We start from the raw sequence: 7,500 nt of genomic DNA, 5'->3' as shown, positions 1-7,500 counted from the left end.
GACCGTCGTGAGCGGAGCAAAATGTCAGCCATCTCAGCACCCTGGAACCCCCCGGGTGGCACAGGGCTGGATGGGGCTTTCGTATAGCAGGGACGGTGCTGCCTCTCGCTTAGCTCGCTGTCCGCCGCTCGCCGCTCGCTCGCGCAGCCAAAAATGGCCAGTTTTGTCCCGTTTTTGGGCCGTTTTGGCCTGTTTTTGGGCTGTTCTTGCGTCGCGCGGTGACCGTCGTGAGCGGAGCAAAATGTCAGCCATCTCAGCACCCTGGAACCCCCCGGGTGGCACAGGGCTGGATGGGGCTTTCGTATAGCAGGGATGGTGCTGCCTCTCGCTTCGCTCGTTGTCCGCCGCTCGCCGCTCGCTCGCGCAGCCAAAAATGGCCAGTTTTGGCCCGTTTTTGGGCCGTTTTGGCCAGTTTTTGGCCTGTTCTTGCGTCGCGCGGTGACCGTCGTGAGCGGAGCAAAATGTCAGCCATCTCAGCACCCTGGAACCCCCCGGGTGGCACAGGGCTGGATGGGGCTTTCGTATAGCAGGGACGGTGCTGCCTCTCGCTTCGCTCGCTGTCCGCCGCTCTGTCACGACCTTAGCTGGAATTGCCTAAGGCGTGAGGCACCCTTGCGGCCAAAGACGCGAACTTAGCTTGCGTTGCCTAAGTCGCGGGTCACCCTCGTTGCAAAGACGCGAAACTTAGCTTGCGTTGCCTAAGTCGCGCTTTGCCCTTGCGATCTTGCTCCGCAAGGATCAGCCACTTTGTAACCTCTCGCAGGTCCCGAAGGACCTGTAAAAGAGAAAGAAAGTTAGATCGAAAGAACGAGCAACGGACAAGTCCCGAAGTCTCGCGAAAAGGGAAGCTTTACAAGCAAATCGTCGAACACCTTGTGTGCACAAGAGAAAAGAGGGAGGGGGAGAAAAACAAGGCTTTCAAGGATGAACGAACAGCTGCAAGCCCACAAACAGCCGCTCACCTGGTCCCGGACGCAACACCAAGTTCCCGTAAAGGTCACGTGCGAACTTGCGAAAGAGTGTTCAACGCCCGGTATATAACCGAAGCCCCATCCAGCCATGTGCCACCCGGGGGGTTCCTGGGGTCTGAGCTGGCTGACATTTTGGTGAGCGGAGGCAGCACTCCGCTCACCTCCCGCGGCACGCGAAAACGGCTCCGTTTTGGGCTGTTTTGGGGCTGTTTTGCTCGGTTTGGTGAACGGTCGCTTTGCAACGCTGCAGCTTGTTCGAACTTACATATTTACAAGCAAAATGACCCAAAACCATAAGAAAACATGCTGTCAAGCAGCTGTACATGCGGGTGCGAGCGACGAACGGTTCGTTGAACGGAGTTGTTGCGGGTGCGCGACGACCGTTCGTGACATTCTCCCCCACTTAAACTGTCGACGCCCTCGTCGACGCTTGTTGGTAGTTGTTGATGACTTCTTCTTCATGTCGCAGGGCGTCTTCAGGCTCCCAACTGGCTTCAGTTCGGGGAAGCTTTCGCCACTTCACCAAGTACTCTGTCTGCTCTGCTCCGTTGGGTAGCTTTATCTTGCGATCCGCCAGAATGGTTTCCACTCGCTTCTCGTAGGAGGCTGTGATGGGAGGTAGCCGAGTTGGAATACTTCGAGAAGCATCTTGCGGATCCGAATGGTAGGCCTTCAGGTTGCTGGCGTGAAGAACGTTGTGAATTTTGAACCACGCCGGCAGCTGCAACTTGTAAGAAACATTGCCTACTCTGCTGATAATTGGGAAGGGCCCTTCATACTTACGCACCAATCCTTTGTGGACTCTTTTCCTGAAGAATTGGAGTGATGCTGGTTGGAGCTTTACCAACACCAAGTCGCCAACTTTGAACTCTTGTGGTCGCCTTCCCAAGTCTGCCCACTTCTTCATCCGTTTTGCCGCCTTCTCCAAGTAAGCCCGCGCAATATCGGCATTTCGATGCCACTCCTTTGCGAAATGGTAGGCTGATGGACTACTCCCAGTATAACCAATTGCCATAGTGTGCGGAGTCGACGGTTGTTGTCCTGTGATAATTTCGAAGGGGCTCTTGTTGGATGCAGAGCTCCGCTGCAAGTTGTAGGAGAATTGGGCGATGTCCAACAGCTTCACCCAATCTCGTTGATTGGCACTCACGTAGTGCCGGAGATACTGCTCTAAGAGCGAATTTATTCTTTCAGTTTGACCATCCGTCTGGGGGTGGAGGCTTGTAGAGAAGTATAACTTTGACCCCAACAATTTGAATAGCTCGGTCCAGAATCGTCCCAGGAACCGAGCGTCTCGATCACTAACAATATTGTGTGGGACTCCCCAATACTTCACTACACCCTTCATCATCAGTCTGGCCGCCTCTTCAGCTGAACAGTGTAGGGGAGCAGCAATGAAAGTTGCATACTTTGAAAACCGATCGACCACCACAAGTATCGATCCAAGTCCCCCTACAGGCGGCAAGCTAGATATGAAGTCTAAGGAAATGCTCTCCCATGGCCTTTCTGGTACAGGCAACGGCTCCAAAAGTCCCACCGGCTTCCGTTGCTCCACCTTGTCTTGTTGGCAAGTAAGGCATGTTCGAACATACTCCTCCACATCAATCCCCATCTTTGGCCAGTAGAAGGCCCTCTCCACGAGAGCCAATGTTCTGTGAATGCCGGGATGTCCAGCCCAAAGGGAATCGTGACACTCTTTCAAGAGTTCACGCCTTAAATTGTCCACTCGGGGAACATAAACTCTATTCCCTTTTGTGTAAACAAGTCCCTCCTGGCCCCAAAATCGTCGTGCCTTGCCTTCTTTGATGAGCTGCATCAGGATAACTGCCTGGGGATCACTATACAGTCCATCTCTGATTCGAGAAAGGAAGTTGGAATGTAACTGACTTGTTTGGCCTCTGCCCTCCAGTTGTGCAGCATTCACGCACTCCACCTTCCGACTCAGCGCATCGGCCACGACATTCGCCTTCCCGGGCTTGTATTCCATTGCCATATCAAATTCAGCCAGGAAGTCCTGCCACCGTGCTTGCTTTGGGGAGAGCTTCTTCTGAGTTTGGAAATAACTCAGGGCGATGTTGTCTGTCCTCAGCACAAATCGCGACCCGAGGAGGTAGTGTCGCCAAACTCGTAGGCAGTGGATCACCGCTGTCATCTCCTTCTCATGCACTGGATACCGCCTCTCGGTCTCGTTGAGTTTGCGGCTCTCGTAGGCCACCGGATGACCTTCTTGCATGAGTACTCCACCAATAGCAAAGTCCGAAGCATCGGTATGGACTTCAAAGGGCTCTCCATAGTTTGGCAATTTGAGCACTGGTTCTTCCAGAACAGCAGCCTTCAGATCTTGGAATGCTATCTCACATTTGTCAGACCACTTCCAAGGCTGCTCCTTCTTCAGCAACTCCGTCAGTGGGGTTGCCCGCTTCGAATATCCTGAAATGAAGCGTCGATAGTAGTTGACGAATCCAAGGAAGGATCTCAACTCTGGCACCTTCTTTGGTGTTCGCCATTCCGCAACTGCTTGCACCTTCGACTTGTCCATCCGAATGGAGCCACCACCGATTCGATGCCCTAAGAATAGGATCTCAGTTTGAGCAAAGTAGCATTTCTCCCTTTTTACGAACAAAGTGTTCTCCCTGAGAACCTTGAAAATCGTCCGAAGGTGCTTGACGTGCTCCTCGAGCGTTTGGCTGTAGACGACGATATCGTCCAAGTAGACGACCACGAACTTATCCAAATACTCCTTGAATAGTTGGTTCATGAGAGTACAGAATGTGGCCGGAGCGTTGGTTAAGCCAAAAGGCATCACCAAGAACTCAAACGCTCCATACCTGGTCACACAGGTAGTCTTCGCTTCGTCGCCTTCAGCAATGCGCACCTGCCAATACCCCGACCGAAGGTCGAGTTTTGAGAAATACTTGGCCTTGCCCAGTTGGTCGAACAAGTCCGCGATGAGCGGGATGGGATACTTGTTCTTCACCGTTACTTTGTTGAGGGCTCGATAGTCGACGCATAATCGGAGGCTCCCATCTTGTTTCTTCTGGAAGAGAACTGGAGCTCCGAAAGGTGCTTTTGAGCTGCGGATGAGACCACCGCTTAGCAGTTCACCTAACTGCTTCCTGAGTTCGGCCAACTCTGGCGGGGGCATGCGGTAGGGTGGTCTCGCTGGAGGCTTCACTCCTGGCTCCAGCTCGATACTGTGATCCACGCCTCTGCGTGGTGGGAGAGTCTTCGGCAACTCGGGTGGCATAACGTCTTCGAACTCCTTCAAGACGTTCGCCACTACAGCAGGTTCTTGAATGGCCTCTTCGTTGAGTGGCTCTAGCTTCATAGCAGCCACGAATGTCAGTTCGCCCTTTCGCACCCCTTTCTTCAATTGTAAGGCCGAAATGTGTTGGGGCTCCTTGGTTCCTCTCCGAGAGACGGGAACCACGCAGGGGTCATCGCCTCCCATCATACATAGGGAGTTTAAGAACGGCATCGGCACCAACTTCGCCGCATGCATAAACTCCATTCCAAGAATCACTTGGAAGTCGTCCAGTGGCACGGCCATCATGTTGGTGTTACCGCTCCAAGTCCCGATTTTGATAGGAACACCCTTCGCCAACCCGGAGATTCGCCTGGCCTCCGAGTTCACCGCCTTCATTCGGCTTGGGCTCTTCTCCAATGTCAACCCAAGTCGCTGTGCTTCGCGATCGGCTATGAAGTTGTGGGTAGCGCCCGTGTCCACCATTGCACGGGTCGTTTGGCCATTTAGCTTAATGTCCACATACATTAGTTCGCTGCTTCCTGCTTTTTGTGCCTTCGTCTTCGTGTTCTCCCCCACTTGACCCCGCATAGCGTTCAACAGACGCATTGCTCCCATTCGGGGTCCTTGCGACTCCTCCTCGTCGCTGCTGGATTCTGAGCTGCTCGAACTAAGAGCAACAGCTTTGCCCTTGTCCGATCGGGGAGGGTGGATGGAAGCTGTCAAAGCGTTGAGTGCCTGCTTCTGTGGGCACTCCCTTACCATGTGCGGTCCTCCGCACAAGAAGCATCCTCCAGGTTTTGAGGCCTTGCCTTTTGGGTTCGGCCCTTTGTGGGAGCTCTTCTTCTTCTGTTCGCCCCCGAGATCTTTCCCTCGAGAATGTTTTGGAGGGCGATTGCTTGAAGATTGTTTCCTTCTCGCTGGGTCTTCAGAGGAAACGAAGTCGGTGAGCCTTTCTGCAGCTGCAATTGCCCCGACCACGTCGGTAACATTCCTTCGATTCAGCTCTTGCTGAGCCCATGGTTTCAGACCATCAAGGAAGCTGAACAACTTGTCCTTCTCGGACATGTCCTGTATGTCCAGCATCAGTGCAGAAAACTGCTTTACATAGTCTCGGATGGTGGTACTTTGGCGGAGTTGTCTCAACTTCCTTCTTGCGACGAACTCTGTGTTCTCCGGTAGGAACTGAGTTCTCAACTCCCGCTTCAAGTCTTCCCATGTGTCGACTCGACACCGACCTTGTTGGATCTCCTCCCAACGAGTTCGCCACCAAAGTTTCGCATCTCCATTCAGATACATTGTTGCTATTGAAACTTTGGTATCTTCAGAATCGGGCCTCGTAGCTCGGAAGTATTGCTCCATGTCGAACAGAAAGTTCTCGAGCTCCTTGGCATCTCTGGCCCCTCCGTATCCATGGGGCTCAGGTGCCCTCAAGTTTTGTGGCGGTGCAACGCGGGTGTTGCCTCCTCCCGCATTTAGCATTCTTGTGAGCATAGCCACCTTCGCCGTGAGTTCCGCCACAACGTCTTGCAAGTGCTGCACGGAGTCCTTGGTGTCATCGGACAGTCGGTCGACTAGGGCCTCGACCTTGTCGATCCTGGACTCCGCTTCCTCTTGCGAGCTCTCTACCCCAACAAGTCTTTGTTGGCCATGGTAGAGTTCCTCCATGCTCGCTTCCAGAACATCTAGGCGGGTTTCCGCCGTCGTGAGTCTCTCCTTATGACTCTTTTTTCCTGTTAGCGCACCAGATTGCGCTTCCTCCGCTCGCGGAGAGTTGCCAACTTCTCGCTCATCCTGTTCGCTGCCGCGATCCTCGTGAGCGGCTCCAACAGCATGAGAGCGAGTGTGCACATGCAGCCCACCTGCGGCTGCTTGGGGCAAGGTTCCGGCTTGCCCCGTCTTGCTTGATTCGCCACGATGCTTTGCCATGGCGAAGTTGCGAAGTTCGTTCGCTGTTCGATCGAAGAGCTTGCCCGCTCTGATACCACAATGTCACGACCTTAGCTGGAATTGCCTAAGGCGTGAGGCACCCTTGCGGCCAAAGACGCGAACTTAGCTTGCGTTGCCTAAGTCGCGGGTCACCCTCGTTGCAAAGACGCGAAACTTAGCTTGCGTTGCCTAAGTCGCGCTTTGCCCTTGCGATCTTGCTCCGCAAGGATCAGCCACTTTGTAACCTCTCGCAGGTCCCGAAGGACCTGTAAAAGAGAAAGAAAGTTAGATCGAAAGAACGAGCAACGGACAAGTCCCGAAGTCTCGCGAAAAGGGAAGCTTTACAAGCAAATCGTCGAACACCTTGTGTGCACAAGAGAAAAGAGGGAGGGGGAGAAAAACAAGGCTTTCAAGGATGAACGAACAGCTGCAAGCCCACAAACAGCCGCTCACCTGGTCCCGGACGCAACACCAAGTTCCCGTAAAGGTCACGTGCGAACTTGCGAAAGAGTGTTCAACGCCCGGTATATAACCGAAGCCCCATCCAGCCATGTGCCACCCGGGGGGTTCCTGGGGTCTGAGCTGGCTGACATTTTGGTGAGCGGAGGCAGCACTCCGCTCACCTCCCGCGGCACGCGAAAACGGCTCCGTTTTGGGCTGTTTTGGGGCTGTTTTGCTCGGTTTGGTGAACGGTCGCTTTGCAACGCTGCAGCTTGTTCGAACTTACATATTTACAAGCAAAATGACCCAAAACCATAAGAAAACATGCTGTCAAGCAGCTGTACATGCGGGTGCGAGCGACGAACGGTTCGTTGAACGGAGTTGTTGCGGGTGCGCGACGACCGTTCGTGACAGCTCGCCGCTCGCTCGCGCAGCCAAAAATGGCCAGTTTTGGCCCGTTTTGGCCAGTTTTTGGCCTGTTTTTGCGTTGCGCGGTGACCATCTTGAGCGGAGCAAAATGTCAGCCATCTCAGCACCCTGGAACCCCCCGGGTGGCACAGGGCTGGATGGGGCTTTCGTATAGCAGGGACGGTGATGCCTCTCGCTTCGCTCGCTGTCCGCCGCTCGCTGCTCGCTCGCGCAGCCAAAAATGGCCAGTTTTGGCCCGTTTTTGGGCCGTTTTGGCCTGTTTTTGGGCTGTTCTTGCGTCGCGCGGTGACCGTCGTGAGCGGAGCAAAATGTCAGCCATCTCAGCACCCTGGAACCCCCCGGGTGGCACAGGGCTGGATGGGGCTTTCGTATAGCAGGGACGGTGCTGCCTCTCGCTTAGCTCGCTGTCCGCCGCTCTCCGCTCGCTCGCGCAGCCAAAAATGGCCAGTTTTGGCCCGTTTTTGGGCCGTTTTGGCCTGTTTTTGG

The sequence above is a fragment of the Musa acuminata genome, unplaced genomic scaffold (genome assembly GCF_036884655.1).
Source record: "Musa acuminata AAA Group cultivar baxijiao unplaced genomic scaffold, Cavendish_Baxijiao_AAA HiC_scaffold_137, whole genome shotgun sequence".
Lineage (NCBI taxonomy): Eukaryota > Viridiplantae > Streptophyta > Magnoliopsida > Zingiberales > Musaceae > Musa > Musa acuminata.
This window is presented reverse-complemented; position numbering follows the sequence as displayed.